Raw genomic sequence first — 23,327 nt, 5'->3', positions numbered from 1 at the left:
TCATTATTCTCTGCCTACTGAGTGAAATTGGAACTTCTCAGTGATAGTACATAACTTTGCACACTGTATGAAAATCGACATGTTGGTGGAAGTGATGGAGAGAAGAATACTGGCTAAGCCATTGTTCCACATTAATTGTCTAGAAAATGTATGGGTTTATTTTCTCTGGTTGTCTGTGTCTCTCTCTTTACTATCCAGAGCTCCTCCTGGTGACAAGGAATTTCCTTAGCTCATGTGAGAGGACACTCAAAAAAGTCAGATGTAGTCAGTGTTCCATGACAGGTTCTGGCTTTGTATTCCATTCCTAAGTATTTTAGGGATATGATTTTTTTAACAAACTAAAATGTAATACAGACTCATTTTCATTTTATTTGTCACAATCACACTCTAGGAAGTCTACAGCTATTAAACTTTATGACAGAACGGTAAAACGGAAGCTAATCTTACTGGAAAAGGTTAACAAACAAAAGTTATGTATAATGTGTACATATTCACATATGTGTATGTTGAAAAGAATATATACACACGTGCACATTATTTTCTTTTTTTTTTACCATTAGAGAATTTCAACTTGGGGGAAAATAAAAAAGCTAAGATTCAAAAAAAATCCATCCAAAATGGTTTGGTTTTCAAATTACAATTAAATTTGGCTTTCAAATAATAATTAAAACAATTAAAAGCACAAATTTTAACTTGGATCAGGAAGTGCAAAATTCTCTGCACATTGGATCTAGCCCTGAGAAAATTCTGGCCAATGTAAGGAGACATACTACTGAGCAGAAAAAGAAGTAGATTGCAGATGCTTCTGCCTCTGTCTGTGGGCCTTCACCCTCTGTAGTAAAAGAATTGCATGAACCAAAGCAGGCACGAAGCAAATTTTCTTGTATCAAACCCAGAAATATGACAACAGGAGATTTGCAAATAATAAAGTGTGTGCAACGAAAGGTCTGTTGAGCTTGTCCTTAGATTTAAATTGTTTGGATTCATACAGCTGCTTATGTTGCCCAAAGCAGACTCCTGACAGCTGTTCTAGACAGGGAATATTACAGCATAAACTGTCAGGTTCTGTGAATGTTACCTGCTTTACTGCAGATCTGTGTCCCCAGTGCAAGATAAACACACAGTATTACAGAAGTCTTGCAGTTAGCAAAAGGCCTGTGTGGAAATGCTGCTTTCTTATGAACCAGCATCTCAGTTCAGAAGGGACCTCGAATTCCCTGGTAAGTTTAGGGTGAGTTGTTCAGATTCTCAAGGCACAGCTGTCTTGCACACTGTCATTTTTGGGCCATCAAGCAGAAGGAATTGGCTCCTTCATCTGAGCAAATCTGCAGAACCAAGTGACTAGAACGCAATTTTTACATGTTTATAGCAAGTGTTTAAGTGTCTTGCTGGGTGTGGCCCAGGCTGGCTGGTCACCGCTTTGAGTGCATATGTCCTGGCATGGCTTAGTTTAATGGTACAGGAATCACAGCACCATTTAGGTTGGAAGTGACCTTTAAGATCATTGAGCCCAACCATTAACCTAGCACTGCCAAGCCCACCACTAAACCATATCCCTCAGTGCCACATCTGCACAGCCTTTAAATTCCTTCAGGGGCAGTGATTCCACCACTTCCCTGGGCAGCCTGTTACAATGACTGACAACCCTTTCTGTGAAGAAAATTTTTCTAATATCCAACCTAAACCTGCCCTGGAGCAACTCGACGCCATTTCCTCTGGTCCTATTGCTTGTCACCTGGGGAAAGAGACCAACCCCCACCTGGCTGCACCCTCCTGTCAGGGAGTTGTAGAGAGTGAAAAAGTTCCCCCTGAGCCTCCTTTTCTCGCAGGCTGAGTCCCCTCAGCTCCCTCAGCTGCTCCTCATCAGACTTGTGCTCCAGACCCTTCCCCAGCTCCGTTCCCTTCTCTGGGCATGCTCCAGCACTGGAAAGAGTGAAGCAATGTTCTACCAGCTCTATCAACAATTAACAGTAATATGGACTTATTCCAAAATCTCACTTCTCTATCCTCCTGCAAGTTCATGTTCACAGTTGCACCTTTGCCATTTTTCAATTGCTATTAATTTATAAGTGTTAGCATATCACATTCTCAGTGATGACTACCTGGGTGCATTTAACCTTGGGGTAGGTACACAATGATTTATAGAGAGGGGCTTTATTGCCAAACACATGTGTGGAGAACTACCCAAGAGTATGCACTAATGTGTGTGCCCAAATTCATGATAACATTCAAAGTTAAAACCCTGTAATTAAGCTCTAGGCTTTTTTTGCAAATAAAACAAATAGTGTCTTAAGGGAAAAATTATTGATATTTTAGCTTTTTTGAGTATCAAAATTGGCACTGATTTTCTCATGATTGTTATTATACCAATGTCAAATTTCCCCTTATTCTCCTTTTACAAGTAACTTCAGTTCTATCACACAAACACGGGTATTGGGGAATATAATGTGGTAATTCCCTTGCTGACATAAGAGGAAATCTTTGCCTGGTTGGTTTCCCCACGTCATTACTCTGATACCAAGTTTTCCAGTCAGCCTCTGTTGCTCTCCCCAGATAAGCAGGTCTATTCACTTCTCCCAACAAGGATACATATCTGTTTTTCATGAACGTTTTCTGACAGTTCTCAGGATTCAGACAACACAGTCACTCTATAAAATTCTGTTCCTTCAGCTTCATTCCTAATGCCACAACAACATTGACAGTGGAGTTAAGTTCACGGACCAGTTCTAGGAAGGTTCAGAGGGTCTTTGGCTCTGGGTCAAAACTGCCAAGTTTCTCTGGTACTAACATGACACGAACGAAGTACAGCAATTTTTTATTTGCTGGACAGGCAATGGCCTATGACTGCTTTAAAGGAAAGGAGACAAGAAATTTTTATCCCGTTGTTTGTGAGTGTAGGAGAGCAAGTAAGGGAGGCTGCAGAGAAGATGGAAATAAATAATGCATTTTCTGCCTCAAATTTAAAAACAAAAGATTAATTATTAGCAGATATTTAAAATAAACTGGAAGAGAATAGGGATAGAAACAAAAACAGTGAAATGAGAGATTAAAGACCGCTTGATTGAGTTAAATTCATTCAACCTGGAGAAATCAATTAAAAGTTAAGCCAAAACAATCTCTGAACAATTAACAGTCATCTCAGGGGACAAATGTAGATGGGACGGTCCAAGAAGAATGGAAAGAAGCAGCAAAGTATCTATCTTCAAAAAGGAGAACTGGGGCACTGTTTTGAAATGGGGCATGATTTTTTAAATTGAATCATAGAAAGATTTGTATTGGAAAGGACCTTTAAAATTACCTAGTTCCAGACTGCTGCTGTGGGTGACAACATTTAAAAAAAAAATTGGAAAAAAATAGGGTGAATGCCCTGGAGAATAAAACCAGCAAACAATGGCCTGTTATTGGTATATGAAAAGCATAAAGAGAAACTGAATGAATTGGACTTTTCCCCCTTATAGACTGGAATGCCAGTGAGGACTCAACAATATTCAATATAAAAAAGGTATAATAAGGGCAGAAATCAAGTCTATCTCATTTCTATTTGTGAAAGAGAAGATATCACTGGTTTCATTTTCAAAAAATACCCCAAAAACCATTTAGATTAGATATCAGAGAAAAAAAATCTTTCTCTCTTTAAGCTTCATTAAACTCTGGAGCACACTATCTAAGAAGGCCGTAAAGTCGTTTTCATTGCAAGTCTAAAGGTTAGATTAATAAATGTTAATGTAGGTGCCAGGTGCAGGCAGAAAGGGGCCTGGGGGTATTGGACTGAACATGAGCCAGCAGTGTGCCCTGGTGGCCAAGAAGACCAACGGCATCCTGACCTGCGTCAGGAATGGTGTGGCCAGCAGGACCAGGGAAGTCATTCTTGCCTTGTACTCGACACTGTTGAGGACACACCTCGAGAACCGTGTCCAGTTCTGGGCCCCTCAGCTCAGGAAGGACATTGAGACGCTTGAACACGTCCAGAGAAGGGCAACAAGGCTGGTGAAGGGCTTGGAACACAAGTACTATGAGGAATGGCTGAAGGAGCTGGGGGTGTTTAGCCTGGAAAAAAGAAGACTCAGAGGTGACCTTATCACTCCCTACAACTTCCTGGAAGGTGGAGGTTGGTCTCTTCTCCCAGGCAACAACTGACAGAACGAGAAGACACGGTCTTAAGCTGTGCTGAGGGAAATTTAGGTTGGATGATAGGAAAGAGTTTTTTACTGAAAGAGTGACAAAGTTCTGGAATCCTCTGCCTGGGGAGGTGGTGGAGTCACCATCTCTTGATGTGTTTAAAAAAAGATTGGATGTGGCACTCAGTGCCATGATTAAGTTGAAGTGGTGTCAGGGCATGGGTTGGACTTGGTGATCTTGAAGGTTACTTCCAACCTGGTGATTCTGTGATTCTGTGATCCTGTCAGTGCTGGGAGGCAGATTCTGTTCAGATTTCTAAGGTCTCTTACTTTTGTACCATCATACCTAACTCTGTCTTGAGATAGTTTGGAAATTTTAAGCATGAAAACCAATCTGTCTTCGGTGTTTTCTTAACCAAAGCATGCCCATTCAGCATTTAGCTGTTGCTTCTGCCCCAATCAGTCAGCTTCTTTGGATAGGAATTCGATCTGCGTTTGTAGCTCCACATAGTACCCACTGATACCCCAGTCTGAAGCCATGAGGCTCTGCTGGAAGGAGAGCTGCTAGCTGCTGCCAGCTTTTATAAACTTTCTAGGAAGGAAGTTCAGGATGACTCTGCACTTTTTTTGCATCAAGACATAAAGAAGATTATTTGCTGCAATAGGTGATTGCAGTCAGTGTGGTGATAACGTTGGTGTCTACATTATATTTCAAACAAACAAAAAAAAGTCTTAGAAGTGCCATAGAACAGCTTTACTCAGGATTTCTGCACTGAGAAACGAAAGTGTTATATTCAGTTTTCATTAACATCCACACATGTAACTTGCTGTTTATACAAAGGACGAACAGGCAGCTTTCTTTTAAATCATAGTGGTGGGAAGGAAGTATATTTTTACATAATAATTCTTTGCCATGAGTCTACTGGAAATAAACTTTACATTATTTTGTCTAGAGGAAAAACTGTTATTTTTTTTTTTTTTTTTCCCCTGGGAATAGGCAATTCATGTCCTAGAAAAACTTGTCTAATTTATCTAATAAATCCCCCATAATAGCAGGGACCATGATCGTTAGGAGCGTATTGAGGTACAGAATCATGGAATCATAGAATGGCTTGGATTGGAAGGGACCTTAAAGACTATTTAATTCCAACCCCATTCCGTGGGCAGGGACACCTTCTAGAGCACGTTGCTGGCTCTTTACACTCTCTTACCCAGGTTTATTGATTTGGAAACACACGCCATTTTAGAGAGTTTAGGTTCACATCATCACTTTTTTTACAGAGGAAAAACTTTGCATCTCAACACACTGCAGTGTAGAATGCATTTGTTCTTGTGCTAAATCACTAATATTAGTATCATTCATATTTGTATCCCCACTTACATTTAAAAACTGAAGCACAGAGATTAAGCAAATTTATCACAGTCACCAAGGACTGTCTGCATCTCAGGGAGGGAAGAAGCAATAGAAAAAAATTATTAAACTACTTCTTTATAAAGAGTCAGTAAATCCTTAGGGATTTGAATGCAGAATGCAAAGAATAATTGAAGCTCGATCATACTTTAGGTAGCAGTAGGAAATGTGTACCTTAATCTAGATCCCATTCCATAAAGGTAAATCTCAGACAATGCATCCAGCTAAGAAGTGGACCCTAACCACAACTCTGAGTAAAGTAATTCCCAGCTTGATTAAGAAGAAGGAAAAGATAGAGTACATTTTTTAAAGCTAATCTAAAATGTAGGTAGGAAAAAAATGGTTTTACTTTCACATCTTTCTAGGTGCTTGTAAAGTGATTGTAATTGAATTGTTCATATAGTTGGGTTGTTGACCATTTCTTCTTCATTTAGTTTTGCCTTGACTGTTGTGCTGCTTTAGTGGTAACTGGGAGGGTCTGATGAGGCAGCTGAGGGACCAAACCACTCTCACAGTGGTCACTGGTTTACTCTTTCTCCAGAATCTTAGTACTAGAGGTGAAGTCAGACCTCATCCTACCAGTAAGATGCCTGGGATGGTTCAGACTTTGGGGATAGAGGGTCTAACTGTGGAAGTGATGCACTGATGAGTAGCATTGTCCAAAGGGAGGAGCATCCTTGAGCCATCGGAATTTCCAGTGGTATTATAGTATTTACATCTTCTGAATGTCACAGAGCTTGCAGCAACTACTACATAAAGTCCAGTCAAGATCTCCTGCTCAATCTCCTGCAGAAATTTTGTTTTCACAAAACCTATACTTCTTTATTTCATTTGGTACATGGTATTTTGTGATATTTAAAAGCATTTAAACAGAGAAATTAAATCCTTTCCAAGTCCATTCTCCTGTGAGGTGACTACATGCACAATTTGTTCTCTAACCAGATTTATGCAGAAATGCTGACAGAGGGGTTTTATACACTGCTGTGCCTTTCTCTCTTGAAGAGTGTTCAGGGTAAAATTCTTCTTTTAAGTAACAGATCCATATCATAATAAATTGTCTAATTTACAAAGCTGGGTTTTATAGGAAGAATGTTTAACCAAGAGCAATGAAACCTCAGCCAGCTGAGCCATTGTCTTTAGTGACAAGCACCTCAGGGAAATCCCCAGTGCTGCACGGGAGACTTCATTATTGCTAGATTTTAGCACTTCTGATAAACATAGAAAATGCACTTAAATCTGTCACAAATATCATCAAGGAAGTCAGTTATATTTAATAGATATTTTGATTTCCTTAAAAATATTTCTGTCAGACTATGGCCACTTTGCCATAGGCCTGAACACATCAATGACTTCCAGCTTCCAAATTTTGGTGTATCCCCGTTACAATATGAACTTCATTTAAAAAGTAACAGTACATCATGGGGCATTCCTGTTAAATATACAGACTATACCTTCACGTGTACTCCGAGCAATTGTATTTATTTCTGCTTGCATGAGCATTTCTGAAAGCCTTTTAAATAATTCTGGGCATTTCCAGTGAGACCAAAACATAAAAGAGTTGGTCTCTTCATGGGCATTTCAGTGGAGGCTGGCAGACAGCAAGCCCATGATTGAGGCTGAAGAGCAGTGAGGAGAGAGGCAGACATTTGATTCTGTCTGGAGCTGGCTGTATAATTGCATTTCAGAAAAGCTCAGTATCAGCCTAATACTGCTCCCATGAAATCCTGCCAAATTCTCGACCACAGCCGCAGCTGTAGCTGCCTGTACAAGAAGAAAATGGTGTGATGATGTAGCAGTCACAGCTGTAGTTCCTCCCTTGCCTTCCAATATCCTAAGAAACACCAACCTATAAATCAGATTAACATCAATCTGTTGGAAACACAGATTAAAAGTGGTAGTTCATGTTCCCTCTTGAGTTAATTTGTTCCACAGTCCTTGACAGCCCCCTCACTCTACTCTTTCCAATCCACCTCTAAATAAATGTCCCAGACAACACACAGAAGCCCAAACATAAGCAGCTATGGGAACTGAGCTAAATGCCATGGAGATAATTTACTTACACATCACATCCCTTTGGCACATCCTTGATCTTTCATCAGTTTCTGTCTCTCATTTTGCAGGCTCTCAAGGCAAACACTGTTATCCCTGTTTACACAGAGACCACCATAGTGGGACCTTGATCTTGATTTAAATTAAGAATAATTAATGCTGGCAAGAATTTGGCATCTCTGATTCTGAATCTTATCCAATTTTGGATCTTTTATATTGAAAGGACCTTTCCAGAGCTTCCCCATAAGCTTCCCTGGGTAGAAGCCCAGGATGAGCCCTGGAGATGAGCCAAAGACCTGCTGGTCTAGACACAAACATGTTTCTAACTGAACTGTAATGACACCTCTTTGTATTCAAGGTTCACTTGCTAAAGTTCATTTTAAGGTCGAATTTTACAACTTTTCATGCCTAGAAACACTTCTTCTTGTTCAAAGGAACAGAAATATCAAATAGCAACCTCCCCCTGCATTGAAATAAAGCTGAAGATGGAGAATGTTTCAATGGATGTGATTAATAATCAGGCTGCACACCTCATTAAGGGAGATTTACATTTGAGCTAATGTATATAAATTACATTTGTGCAAATTGTACATAAAGTTGGAATCCTGCTTAGTTTTCTGCTGTGCTTAGCAATGAATTAAAATGCTTTTCACTGTTTCTCATTTAAGCCTTATAATGAACATTGTAAGTAAGAACTGCACATATGGAAACTTATTTATTGATGGGAGTTTAAGTGACATATAGAAGACAAGATAATGAATTTAGATTAAGTCTTAAATGAATTTATTATATACTTGTTTATGCTAAAAGCATAGGATGGATTTGTGACACTGATCAGAACACTTTATCACCTGGATTTGATAATCCAGTAACATCCAAAAGAATAAGGTAATAGTGAGACCCAAGAAAAGAAAATGTTTTGATTAAGTGTAGATTCTGGCATCCAGCAAAATAATCTATACTTGAATCATTATAGAAACAATATGTTTGGTCATTTGCTGCTTTCTTTCAAAGATGGAGCAATAATGGATTCTTTAAAGAAAAGCAGAAAAATGGTTAAATAGTTGGAGTAAATAGAAGGTGTGAAAGAATATATGTCCAAAAAATGATCAGTGCATTTGTAAGTTTGAGCAAATGAAGAGAATGAAGGAGTGTTTGAAGGGAGTGGGACAAATTTCTGGAGTTTTACCCATGAGACAAGTGTATAATGTTATCAGTGGTGGGACCCAGTAGTGACAGGAGAAAACTTTTACCTTTCAGTGACAAGATACATTTGTCTGCACAATCTGAAGTTTCTGAACTGTAAGATTCCAGGCATAACAAGCAATAAGCAGAAAAAGTTCATTCTTCATTTTCCCCAGTGAAATTCATTTAACTACTAACGTCCCCTTCCTGGAGCAGATGGAAAATCACCTGGGCAAAGCTCTCTGGGGATTTAGCTCCTGTTGAAAGGGACGTAGTTGCTCTGATCATGAATATTTTTCATACATTCCCAAAATCTAATGGGGCACCATCTTATCACTCTGACTATAGAGCTGGTGCTGGGGTTAACTTGGTTTGAAATACACTGAAGAGAGTGAGTGCTGCATGTTGGCTGAAGAAGCTCATTTTCAGTTGCTACCCCAGGGACAAGTTCTAGCTGAGTAAAGCAGGGCTAACTTCTACCTTGATAGTTACCGACTCAAATCCTGTCAAATTCCTACACTAGTAATTCCTATTTGGAAATTACTCCAGCTGGTGACACTGTGGTGCAGAGCACAGCACCTCTGTTCCTCCCCTGGTCACTGAGATTTCCACCTAGACTGCCTATCTTGATGTAACAGCACACCTTTACCGCAGTGAAGAGAGAGCTTCAGAGCAAAAGGAATGAACCTGTCTGCTGACAGGGTGATATTTTTAACAGTTGTTAGTGCAGGATTTGCTGACATTTGTTTACTTCAGAAAAGGGACGGGAAGGCAGAGAGGGCGGCGACATTGGCCTTTTGCTTCTGTTTGCTGGGAGTGAAGGAAATACAGGGACTGACTCAGCAATTTGAAAAACAGGTATTAAATCTTCCTCTCCCTTCCCAAAAAGCCCCAATCCTGCACTGCATAGGAATGCGGAGGAAGGCTGCTCCACTGCCAATGCCAAGCCTGGGACAGCATTCGGATCATTGCAGCTCCAGGGCTCTGGCTCAGGCTGTGCCACCAGTGGTCCTGCTCAGGCTGGGAAGCATCCTCACATCCATCTGCTCCAGAGTCACAGGCAGCTGCCAAGCAGCGATGTGGCTGCTGCCCTGCTCTGTGAAATACAAACTGTGCTGCTCACACAGCAACACTCTGGGGGAACAGCAGCCCTCTCCCATGTTCCCAGCGTGTCCCAATAAATTTAGCCAGGTTCCCAATACAGGATGTGTAAGTTACATATATACTGTTTATCACAGCAGTGACAGTGTTGTGATAAACAGTATATATGCTATAGAATATGCCTAGATGGAATGCTGTAGATGCAGGAATTCATTCAGACAAGCTATCAAATGGTTATAAAGGTGCTTAGCACTCTTCTACATGGCCCAAAGCCTTTCCTTGGATCTAAGGGCTTCCTCTCACTAGACAAGGGGTTAAAAGCAAAATGAACCAAAGAGAGAAGAAATGACTTATCTGATGATTGGAATAAAATAATTCTTAAACTTCATTGTGCAGTTCTACTGAGAAATGAAAACTGCAAAACGTATTGATGCTCTGCCTGCTGCTCCACAGCTTGCAGCTACACTTGTATCAAATTTGTTCAAAACCCTGTTACACTAATATGGACCATTCAGGAAGTTATAAGAAATTGCACACATTCATGGAGGAAAATTGCATGGAAAGGGTCATTAAAGTCAGAGATAACATATTTAGGTGCACAGTCAATGAGCCAAGAAGCAGCAGGAGCCCGGGGGAGTGTTTTGGGAGAGTATGACTTGATGCTTGACCTGTTGAAATCCTCATTTTTAAAGCACTTGCCAGTGGTTGCTATCAGAAATAGGATGCTGAGCTAGATAAACCCTTTGGCCTGAGTCAGTCTGAATGATTTTGTGTTCCTTTGTATTCATGGGGCTGACTGCATTAAGATCCAAATGCATGAGAAGCATGAATTAAAGTTGTGCAGCTCTTCAGGACCTTAAATCTGGCGTTTAAGTTTTTGACTTTACTAATTTTAGTATTGTAGCAATACCATTTAGAAATTTGTCTTTGAATTGATACAAATACTTGCCTCTTTTACTGCCTGGTCTCAGCTCCAATTTACCCTTGGCAGTTGTGCACAGCAATGATTAAAAATTGATTATTTTGCCGTGGGATGATATAGCAGTGCATGCATCGATTCCCTCCTGCACTGCATATATGAATGAATGTCATGACATCTGTGAGACTGTTATGGGTATTATGCCAATTTCATGGCAGGGAAATCGAGGCAAATGAAATCTAGTTTTAAACTATCTGGCTTTAAACTATCTAGTTTTGAACTATCAGAAGGATCCGTCGGTGAGCTCATGGCATTTACCAGCCTTGTTGTTCTCATGTAGCACAGGATTTTTATTGCTATTTATGTGCTTAATGTCTGATATCAATCAATATACGCAAATGTCTTACTTTGGGGATTAATACCTTGGGTATTGGACCAAGACACAGAAGTAAACCATACAAACTCATAGACATCTGTTAAAATATGTTTCTTTCCCAATTTTTAAGATAGCACATGACTGCTGCTTTTCCTGCAAGCCCTAGACTCCTTCCCTCATTGTTTTTCATCCTCTCCAAGAGTCAGAGCTGGCACCAATGAAGGACTCCTTTCCTCATTGTTTTTCAGCCTCTCCAAGAGTCAGAGCTGGCACCAGTGAAGGACTCCTTCCCTACATGGGTCTGATTCACTCCCCAAATCACTGACCAGAGGACTTCATGAAGAGATGGAATTAGACCTAAAAGCTCTTTCTCAGTTTTGTAGGGTGTGGCCTCACCTTCAAGCTGCTCCTCATAAACCCTGGTGAAATGGTTGTAAATAAAGCACGAGAGGAGATTTTGTTTCATGGCAAAACTCCCACAGCCATCTGATGTGCCTGGTGTTGCCATCAAAAACATGAGTAGGTTGGTTTGTGCAGGGCTTAAAAAAAGCCTTTCCCAGTTAGCAGCATTTAGCAGCTTATTAATGTATCTGAAACCTGACCTTTAGCAGTTCATCCCAGGGGGAGGATCATTAAGATTTTCACTCAATTATTATTCTGGCTAAACTCAGTCTGAAAATTTAAGGCTAAACTATAGTCTTGGAACAATATATGAGATGCCTGTCTGTTTTGGGGAGCGTTCTTTTTGCTTGGAATACCAGGAACAGTGAGTCAGCTGGCTGCCCTACCTTTTCCCATTATTATTTTTTATATCCATAGTTTCAGATGGGAATAATTTTGAAAGTGAAATTAGTTTGAAGATGTATTTTCCTAGCATATCAAGGAGTCTGGAGGAGTAGTGCCTTCTCTGATGAATCTTTTGTTGTGCATACGTCCCTATGGAGGTCATTGGAGTTTCCTAATCTGCATCCATTCTAATGAATTAATTATTTCTAGGGTTAATTTTCTGTCACAGAGGCCAGCTGGTGCAATCTAAGCATGTAAACCATGGTATGTTACTCCTTTAACCTTTAGAACAGAGTGGCCATGCACAAACGTTAATTTGCACCTGGTAATTATTTGGGAAAGTGCAACAGACAGAGTAAAAGCATGCCAGGGAGCATGCAAAACATTTAATATTGTATATATAGTCACAGCCCTGGTTCTGTTCTGTTTTCTAGTAAAGGCTTTAGCCAAAGGGTGATGCTATTCTGCCACTGCAAGTGCAAAAAATCACATTTTCTGTTGAGGTACCATGTTTATAAGCTTGGTGGGGTCTGTAAATTTAATACCTTTGTGGACATGACAGAAAACACAGTGTGCTAATTCAGGTTATCACATTTTTATAGCAATGACTTCACTGGTTGAAAGCCCTTACAGCTGTATGGTGGGAGGGCCAGGGGCTGCCTTGCTCTATGGGGTGACTGACTCAGCAGTGTGTCCTTCCTGCTTTAGGACCAAACCCTCAGCTGTTTTGAGCCCATCACTCCTGCTTGGCTTTACTGTTTGCATTCATTAATTTCTCTGACCATTAAAACCAGCATGGTAATAGGAACTGGGGAGATGATCTCTGCCTCTCTTTCCATCTGACATGCTGCTCCAGCTACCCTTCCTCTCGAAAAAGTCTGCTTACCCCTTATAAGAAGCCCAGCGCTGTGAAAGAAAAAAGGGGAATGAGGGAACTGCTGGATCAAACTACTTTAAACTCTCAGTTTTTAGTGCTTTTGATACACTTTAAAATGTTGCATTGTCAGTCATCTCCATGGGAGTAAGGCAGAGATAACCCAAACCCAGACCACAGATGTCATTTAATAGCTTGATACATGTAACTGAGAGATGTAAAAAAAGTGGAAAGAAGCAGCCTCATAAGTCTGTTACCAAAAGAAGGTTTTGCTTGCTTAACTCAGAAGAAAAAAAATTACAATCTACGCCAGAAGAAAGGTGCTGACTGTTCCTAGTGAATCACTGATCTCACGGAATGCTTTGTTTTATTACTTTTATGTCAGCAAAGCTTTGTAAGAAGCACTTCACGATGTGCTCTCAGTACCTTGAATTTACTCAGAAAGGCAAATAACAATAAATATAAAACAAAATATATTTGTAAATCACTGCAATTTAAGTGTGGGACAGAATGCAAAGTTATGCTTTGTTTTAGAAAGAGATTTTAAGATTACTTGCCTCTGACAGGAACCTATATATCAGTTTATTTTAGTTGATTGCTTCTGAAAATGTTGCCCATTCATCCCAGCGATGACATAGTAAATTGCTCTTTCCCTTCAGTTTTAAAGAACTAAAAATGTTTTTAGATATTGTCATGAGTTATCATTATAAGACTGAGCCAGAAATTTGTATTGTTTCTGTCTATATCTCTCAAGCTGATAAATGGTTGTTATAATGGTGTTTTCATTCATAAGACTCCAACAGCACAGCTTAAAAGATTGCTAAATACAAATCAGAACACTCTAGCAAAATATAAAAATGTTTCAGCAAAGAATATTAAAATTCCTTTTCTTACAACAGTTTTATCTGTGGCCTGTAAAATATCCCCTGTGTGCAAAGGGAAAGGTGCCCCTGCCCATGACAGGGGGCTGGAACTAGGAGATCTTTAAGGTCCCTTCCAACCCAAACCATTCTATGATTCCATGATTCTGAAATGTATTTTTCAAGAAAAGCAGTAATGAAAACAGAAAATGTTCCCATAAAATGTTCCTACTAAAAAATTGCTGCACAATCTTCATGTTTGTAACCTCTTTTTAGATTTAATATTGTTATTTCATATGAAATGCTAATAAGTATCTTTTCATTTTAAATGAAAAGATGAAAGCTTCGCATAGCCATGTACATGGAGTTCTGCTGCTCTAGCATCAGATCACTGCAGTCCTGTGCTGTTTTCTCAGGAGAAATGTTGCTGAGTACCTCAGCCTTCTCCTTGCCTGGTGTTACCAGTTTGCTAGCCTTTTTTACCAGGGGTTCTGCCTTCTTTGACCTTCTTTTTCTGGCCAACATGCCTGTAGAAGCACTTCTTGTTACTCTCTGTGTCACTAGCCAAGTTCAGCTCCAGGTGTCTCTTGGTCTTCCTCACCCCATCCTTACACAACCAAGTGTGTCCTATAATCTTTCCAGAATACCTGTCCTGGCTTCCACTGCCTGTACATTTTCTTCTTGTCTTTTAGTTTGACCCTACTCAGCCATGCTGGTCTCTTGCCTTCCTTTCCCATTTCTTGCTCCTGGGGATTGCCAGGTCTTGTGCTCTGTGGAAGATTTCCTTAAAGATCCTCTAGGTCTGTTCTGCTCCCTCGTCTTTAAAGGACAGTTTCCTGTGGGGTCGTATGGACTAGTTCCTTGAAGAGCTGGAAGTTTATTTTCCTAAACTTCAGGGGCTTACCTTGACTCTTCATCTGACCCACATCTCCTCCATCTCTGCGTCCTCCCTTGTGTCTTCTGAGCACCCTTGTAACCATTGGTAGCCATGCTCTGGTCATGGGATTCACCCCACCAAGTTTCAGGAATGGCTACTAGGTCACAGCTTTCTAGCAGCATGGTGGCTTCCAATCTCTCCTGTGTGTTACCTGTGCTGGGTGTAGAAGCTTTCATGCAGATGCACTTCAGCTGGGCTGCCTAGAGGAACACCTCTTAATTCTTTAGAGATATTTCCCTGATATTTCCCTTTTGGCTTCTGTTACGTCAGGGGACTCTGGCTCATTTCTGTAAGATTTCAAGTGTTCTCCAATGTACTCAGCTTATCTCAGATCAACAAGCTGAGGGTTCTGGATAGCACTGAATCCCTCTAACCCTGGCCTGCCATCCCACAGATTGTCCTGTGCAGGGCAGATATTATCCCCCTTGCCCTTCAAATCTCAGACAACCTAAATTGTCTGTCTGGAGATATACAGGTGTCTGTCTCCTTTCATTGACCCAGAGGAAGCCCAAGGAGACAGAGGGTCAGATGCTGACAACTCAGTTATGCCAGGTGGGATGAATCCAGGAGTGTGTACATAAAGACCACAATTATCTCTGAGGAATTGGCTCCTTTGGTGAGGTAGGGCTTTGTACTGGATCCAAGGAGGTGGCTGGCAAACCTGAACTTCCACATCATGAAGTGATCAAGCATATGGTCACATTTTGGCTGCTGTGTGTTGGGGTTGTCTTCCATGGCATATTCTGGGACAATATGTGATGATATAAACTGAAAGATGTTGTTGGAATTATTACTGTTAGGAGGTCTGCCTTCTGCGTGCCAACACCAGCTACAAGAGCTGCCCTTGCACAGGAAAGAGAGTAATATCAGATTAGCAGGGAATAAAACTGTGGCATCAGCAGATCATACAAATGTTGTGGTTGCAAACTGCCAAGAAGCCTGTTGTCAATTAATTTTCTCACAAACTGTTCTGCAGAAAATTCTTCTTTGCCTTTGTCTCTAGCAGAATGATGATGGCAGATTTTATTACTTCTGGAACAGCAGACTGGGAGGTAGTATGTCCAGGCAGACTTGCCAGCAGCCCAGATGAAGGCAGGGTGTGTTCATATATCTCCTCCTTGTCTGCTTTCTGAGCTCTCAGGTATGAACTAAGTAGACCAAAACCCAAAATGCTCATTCTCCTATTGATCCTATTCTCTCCTTTTTTCTTTTAGCATAGGTGGTTGACAGACCTTTGTCAATTTATTTTTGCAGATTTATTTATTCAGGTGTAATATTCTTCTTCTCTAGGGTCCAATCCCTGGCATTTGATGAGTACCCCTGATTCTTGCAGCTTGTCAGAAAACCCAATCCAGCCTTGCAGTGAATCATCTCACTTCTTTTGTGACCCTTGTTTGTCTCCAAGAGCAAAAAAAATTTAATGATGGTCAGTTAGCCCTGAGCTTGCCTTGAAAAGAAGGCAAACTTCTGATGAAAATCACGTTTTCGTTCAAAGGAAGCAGCAATTTTAAGCTCTTGGACCCCAAGGATGAAGATTCTAATCTAAAAAATACAGGTATAGAAGGTTTTTAAGTCAGGGGTCCTGTTTAGCCTACTCTCTCAAGTTTCTTAGCCAGGGAACTTGTTCACACATTCACACCACAAACACTATCCCTTGAAAAAGCACTTTGGAGAGACTCTAACCTGAACAGGCACAATTTGACTTGAATATTGACTTGAAGAAGCAGATAATCAAAATTATATAACTGTAAACCTTTTTATTGTGGTTATATTTGTGGTTATCCATCAATTTCTATCACTGCTCTTCATGTCTCCTTCCCATATACCTCTTATTTTGTATTAAAGTGAAGGAATTTCTTTAGCCTTGTTGGTAAATATGCAGCATCCAAAGGAGTGTCTTAGTCTTATTGGAGAGTAGATTCAGAAAAATGAGGAATCTTGCTGGGATTTTCTTTTTATCTTTATTCTTTCAGGACTGAATCATATCTCACTTTAGAATCACAGAATTTGTAAGGTTGGGAAAGGCTTCTCAGATCATCAAGTCCAACCATTAACAGCACTGCAACATCCACCACCAAACCATGCATCCAGACACTTTTGAACACTTCTGGGGATTGTGACCCCATCATTTCCTTTGGCAGCCTGTTCCAATGCCTGACCATCCTTTCAGTGAAGAAATTTTTCCTAATATCCAATCTAAACTTCCCCCAGTGAAACTTGAAGCCATTTTCTCTTGTCTTGTTTCTGACTCCCACCTGGCTGCACCCTCCTGTCAGGGAGTTGTGGAGACCCAGAAGGTTCCCCCTGAGCCTCCTTTTCTCCAGGCTGAGCCCCTCCAGCTCCCTCAGCTGCTCCTCACCAGACTTGTGCTCCAGACCCTTCCCCAGCTCCGTTCCCTTCCCTGGACACACTCCAGCCCCTCAATGTCTTTCTTGTCATCAGGAGACCAAAACTGAACACAGGATTTGAGGTGTGGCATCACCAGTGCCCAGCACAGGGGACAATCACTGCCCTGGTCCTGCTGCCACACTATTGCTGGTACAAGTTGCTGTCTTGCACCATAAAGTTTGGTTTTGGTCTGCTATAAATTTACAGAGTACAAATGTAGCCAAGTAATTTTTTTTTTTTTTGTAGAAATACATAATTCTTTCCTTTCCTGTTCTTAGGAGTTGGCTTTAAAAGTGCCTTTAAATGCCTGAACCAAGTGAGATGAGACAAAGTGAGAGAGCAGAAAATGTCTTGTTTGGGGATTATGTCACTCATCTGGGACTGAATCCAGTGACATCTCAAATCAATCACTGATTTAACAAATATTGCCAGGACAGGATAACAGTGCCTGGATAGGCACTGCCTCCCCCAGAGTGCTCCTGCTGCATGGTGATGAAGAGAGTGTGGACCAAGTGGGCACTTATTCTCTCAGACAGGGAATTAACCCTGGAACTGGATCTGAGCAAGTGTAGGCGCTCTTACCATTGATCTACTGACAGGAAGGAGATACTTTTCATCATTTGTTAATGTAGGGTTTTTTTCATTTCCTTTGCTGTTTTTTCCCCCAAGAGTCTAAAAATGGGATTCAGGCCAAATTGAACATTTTATGTCTAAACCATTCTCTTTTTTTTTCTTGTCTTTTTCTGGCAAGAAAAGGATGGAGAGTTGGATGCAAGTTTTTCGAACTTGAGACACTCCAACTTGAACCTGAATTTTATAAATGCATGAAGAACTTTTCCTATAGAAAATCCCTAGGTGCTTAAATGTAAGTTGGTAGACTTTAGAAACTGAAAAAAAATTCAAAGAAATATTTAGAGAACTGTGAGAAGAACCTAGACATTTCTCTGTAAGAGAACAGCTTCAGTAAACCCTTCCACATTAATTCCAGGTACTTTAGTACACACATTCGTACTCCAACATCTGACATACTCAGTTTGTTCACATTCATTTTTCAGTCCATAATTAAATAAAGCAGGAAGCAAACAGCCCAATGGTCCCTCAGTTCCTACCCCCAGCTGATTTCTCTGCAAGGCTGAACATGGTATATCCTGATATTTGTTTTTTACTCTTCAAAGGCACCAAGACAAGGATAAGCCCCTGAGTTTCCTCTTTAGACAAAGAAATGATTAATTGGATCTTAAAATAGGTGGGATGGATTGTTCTCTGGGGACACCCACTTCACATCACCGACTGTTGAGGGAGTCTCGAAGTTTAATTTTCAGGCTGATAACTCCAGGTGAGATGACATTTTAGTCACTCTTAACATTAAAGAGGAAATTAAAAATGTATGTAGACATCTAAACTGACTGATAGACATCTAAGTAATTTCTCCTTCTACCTCAAAGACAATTTTGAAAATTGCACTATGTATGCATGTGTAGATATATTGACATTTGACAGTTTTCCCTTAGAAACTTTTGAAATTTTATTACACTCAGCTTCACAAATGTCACCTTAACAATTTTCTTGAGAATTTCTTTAAACTGAAACTGGTGAAGAAGCACTGATAGAATATATGCAGAGAAAGATGAGTGCACCAAGCAAGTTTAGTATTTAAGCATCTTTTTATCTGCTTAGAAATTTGCTGCCAGCCATCTCTAATTTGCTTCAGGTTTCATGCAATAAAATATGATTAGAAGCCCATATTGAAAAGTCCACCATGATAATTCTGAGGTGGGAAAAAACTTTGAACACTACAGACATTTATCTTATAATACCTTTGACAGGAAAGCACTAAGAGTGAGGCTTTGGGCTTTCACAAATTCTAGTCAATAACTTTCATATTAAATCCTAAGGATTTTGGTTCTTCATAAGTCATTTTGCTGAACAGTTATTTTTTTCTCTAAATAGGGCTTTTGAATGTTGTGTTTTTTTCTGTAAATCAAGACACTTTGTGTTTTCTTCTGTACCTCTTTGACATCAGTGTAGTTTAATGATCACAGCATTCTGAATACCAGTGTAGGGGTTGTGGAAATCAGGCTGATAATATCAATGATTGACTGCATCAGGGATTAACTGGGAAATATTACCCATAGACCCATACACCATACAGACATAGGTGCAGAACTGTGATTTAAGAAGGGGGAATCCCTCAAGCACATGAATAATTTCTCATGGTGGCAGTACTTCCATCACACATTCTGGTATGAATGTCTCGTTTTGTTCTTGCCAAGGTATGGCAGCTACTGCAGGGTGTCAATTAAAAATATGACATTTTCCTGGGAAATGTGCCACACATTAAACAGAGGCATTTGACACATGCAAGACATAAAAAGCTCATGAAGAGGTACTAATGATCTGGCATCCATTATTTATGGGAAAATGAAAATAGAAGAACCACTAAAATAAGTCACCTTATATGTCTTTACAGCCAACTTTGTGCTTCTTCATCAGGGAAGAATATAAAATTGATTGGATGTGACCTGTTCTTAAGAAATTCATGTTAATTCTTTCTTGTCACTTTATTATCCTGCCAGTGTTTGCAAACTGATTGTTTAACAACCTTCTTCTCTGTCTTTCTGGCTTTCACAGTTAGGTTGTCCAGTCTATAAGTTTCTGGATCCTTCTGGTTATGCTGCTACTTAAAGATAAGTGTTATGTTTCCCTAGTCCCATCCTCTGGGACCTCCCTCCACGAATTCTAAGGGAATAATCAATAAAGTTTGCAAGATTATTTGAGATAGTCTCTCAAACCTTTGGAAATTAATTTTCATCAGGCTCTGCTGGGTTGGAGACATTTTCTTACCTGACAACATATGGTTACACAAAATCAGCAGGGACTCCATTCAGATGCCCAATCAATGGTGACCGGGACTGGAGTATTCAAGGTACCCAAACATGACTCTTAGATTCATACTCTTAGAAAATTCATACTATTAGATTCATAATTTTAGAACATTGTGCTGAGTCCTGAAAGTGGAAGAGATTTGTGGAAAAGTGGAATATGTTTGATCAACTGAAAATCTCTCTTGGCTATGTTTGTTTACTAGTGGTGAAATCCAGTGGTGGAAATGTGGATGTTCACTAACATTTGGGACACTTTGATACATGTTTCTTCATGTCCTTTTCTTTTGGCAGCTGAAAGCAAGACAGAATATATCCCAGGGCTTTCTAAACCACACAAGATACCTGCAATAAGCAGATGAATCCCAGCTTTGAACTCTGTTGATACAATGGGAACCAAGAAAGCCTTATCTTGAATCAAGTTGTTTAAGCAGCTGAACCAAATTCTGTTGCACAAGAAACACATCTACAGTTCCAGAGTAGAACTCGTTTTTGCTTTTTTTTTTCATTTTCAAATGTAATTTTTACTCTAATGCTATTCGTCTATGAAGAAATCTTATATTTTGCAATAATCCTACTGTATGACTTAAAAATCATGGTGATGTTAGGAAAAGCCAGGTGGTAACAATGAAGGTCTTGTCCATTGTTCCCCAATCTGGATTTCAATCTCCTTGGCACTCTCCTTGAAAGTCTATTTTTTCACATTGATCAAGATATTTAGTTCATGTTATGGTTGGTGACATTCCTATTCCACCTATTCCCACTGAGACTGGGCCTGAGTTGTCAGGATGCACCCGTTGCTAGACTGGACCCCTTGCTGCTCAATATGCAATACTGTAGAGCTAGAGATTTATCCTCTTCTTGACTTAACAAATAAACTATAAATGTAGCCCAATGTTGTTGTGATTGATTCATGTCTTATATAAAGAGATCAGGAATAAATCATATACTCATTTTCTGTTCTTCCAGCCTGCTTTGATTTCAGTTTTTTGACAGTGATCACTTTAATGCCCATTTCCCATTGATTGTATCTCCTATATTCATATATACTCAGGTTATCCAGTATATATTCCCCTTTATCAGCACCAGCTGTCTGTCATTCTCATTATATTCTCACCTTCCTTTGTAACTCCCAACTATATTTTCATATTTTATTGAAAATGGAGACAAGATAACTCAGACCTGAATCCAGCAGTCTCTGAGGTATTTTTTTGCCACTGTCTCTACTGGAATGTGCAGGCTATTGTATCCCAGGTTTTCAAAGCTGTGCTATGCAGTCATTTTCAGTGGGTACCTCTATATCATTACATTAACAAATGCCCTGGAATGGACACCCCAAAACTCTTTGCCATATTTCTAATTGTCAGAGGCGTTTGATCTGGGCCAAGTAACATTCTCATAAATAGTTCCCAGGCACAGCTGAGGATGTATTATAGGCCAGGAACTGTTCCCAATAGGAAATTTGGATCTGGCCACTCTCTTTTGAAGGCTATGAGAATTGAAACATATGGATGTTGTCAGACAATGCCAGCTGGCCTCCAGAATAAAGAATAAACAGTGGCACAGCCTTGCTAACTGCTATGGATACAGCCATTGCTTTCAGAGATGTAAGATGCAAGATGAATAAAACTCTAAGACAATGTGAATCCAAGATCCAAGCTACAAATTATTGCTTTTTTTTTTTTTTTTTTTTTGTTTCCTTGCTACATATAGGTTCTACTTAGAATCAAATAGACTCCATTTTCTTCCTTGGAATTTCATGCATTTGCAAAACATCTGGAGCGAGGTTCATCTGAACACATGTAACTCTGAGCTGTTTAGACACTCTTTTTATCCACAGAAGATGAATGCTTTTAGGGGACAATTCATTTCAGTCTAGGAGGGCTTTTAAATCAGATCAGATGAGTTATGACTCAACAGTGCACATTTCATCACATTGACTACAAAGAGAACCTACAGTGACCTGCTGAGGGAACCATCTCACACAGTTGTACTGTGTATAGCTCATCCCTTATTTCTTCTGCCGTCTGTGAGATTCAGAATTTCAATTTTGCCTTCTAGTTTTGTTTTTTTTTTTTTAAACAAAGCTTTTGCTGCTCAGCAAGAGTTAGTTGACATCATAATACTGAAACCAAGAGACTAAAACAAAATAAAACAAACTCAGGATAAGTCTGCTATATTTCAGGTTTTCTGTGATAATAAATGATTTTTGCTGTGTGATTCTTTTTTACTCTTCATTAAAAAAAGTTCCTTCATACAGTTACCTTATTTCTTTCCTTTTTTTCTGGTTTGCACTTTGCATAGGAAGTATGACCAATGTACATCTTACCTATTCTCCTTCAGAATTTCCCACTATATTTTTACTGTCTTAATGATTTTATGTTTCAGAGCCTGCCTAACAATTCTAAGGCCTTCCCAAATTATTCTTTTCTGTAGATGAGAACCCAAGAGCTATAACATAAACTTCTCCTCAGAGTAGTAAATTCAATCATGTATTAATAAACACTCACTCTCAATTCAGTCCTTGCCTTTAAACTCTGGAATATTTCTCTCCTATTAGTCAACAGAGACTCCCAAGTTATCTCAATTCAATTGCTTGTTCAGACTGTCAGAATAAATAATTAATGCAGTTCAGTAATCCTGTGCTTTTTTCTCCCTGTAACTGATTGGTAGAGGTGTCTTATGAATAAAAAAGCCTCCGATTTTTCCTAAATCTTTTAAGGTGCAGAAAAACTTAACCCTCACCTATCAGTGTGCTAAGATATCCAAATACATTTGAGTTTCTGTGTTTTTGTTATATTCAGTTATCTTTCCTGGGCTGAGAGTCATTTCCTCTCTGACTTGAAGGTCTAGAGAAGATGTTTTATTCATAGGTTTTTCTTTCATGTTGCTGGATGGGCAAAGCATAAACATCTTTGCGGATACACTACCCCTTGGCACAATTTAAAAAAAGACAAATGAACTCTTCAGGGAGGCTGCAATATCCTGCAATGGGTGGAGTTGCCTGTTATCCTTTAAAATAGAGGGGAGAGATGCAAATCTCATTTAATACCTTACTTTGTTTCAGCTGGCTCATCAACCCCATTTTCTCACTTTTTTCTCCTCCCTTGTTGGTCATGATTCTCTTTCAATGATGGCAAATGGAGTTTGTCAATTGTTTCCTACCAATATCATGGTCTGGCAATGAAGTCCTGTATAACTGCTGCTTGGGATGCCAGACAACCCCATAGGCCCTCTCCAGTTCTCCAACATCAGATACTCTTTTGGAGCAGAACCCCCATACAAAGTTCTCTCCCTGTCAGGTGAAACTTTCTGATGTACACTCAGGCATTCCAACACTTATCAGCTTGACGTTAAGAGTCCTGGAATATTTTAATTGCCAGACCTGGCACCAGACTGAATCATTTAATACTGCTGAACCATTGGGATTGTTCAACCATT

General features: G+C 39.8%; 1 protein-coding gene across 2 annotated transcripts in view; it reads right to left on the bottom strand.

The window, feature by feature from the left end:
* Positions 1-23,327, bottom strand: part of PTCHD4 (patched domain containing 4) — a 92,762-nt gene that overhangs the window by 13,512 nt on the left and 55,923 nt on the right. The window lies entirely within an intron of this gene.

Source organism: Corvus cornix, chromosome 3, assembly GCF_000738735.6.
Source record: "Corvus cornix cornix isolate S_Up_H32 chromosome 3, ASM73873v5, whole genome shotgun sequence".
Classification (NCBI taxonomy): domain Eukaryota; kingdom Metazoa; phylum Chordata; class Aves; order Passeriformes; family Corvidae; genus Corvus; species Corvus cornix.
Note: the sequence above shows the minus strand (reverse complement) of the source record. Positions and strands in the feature narration are given on the sequence as shown.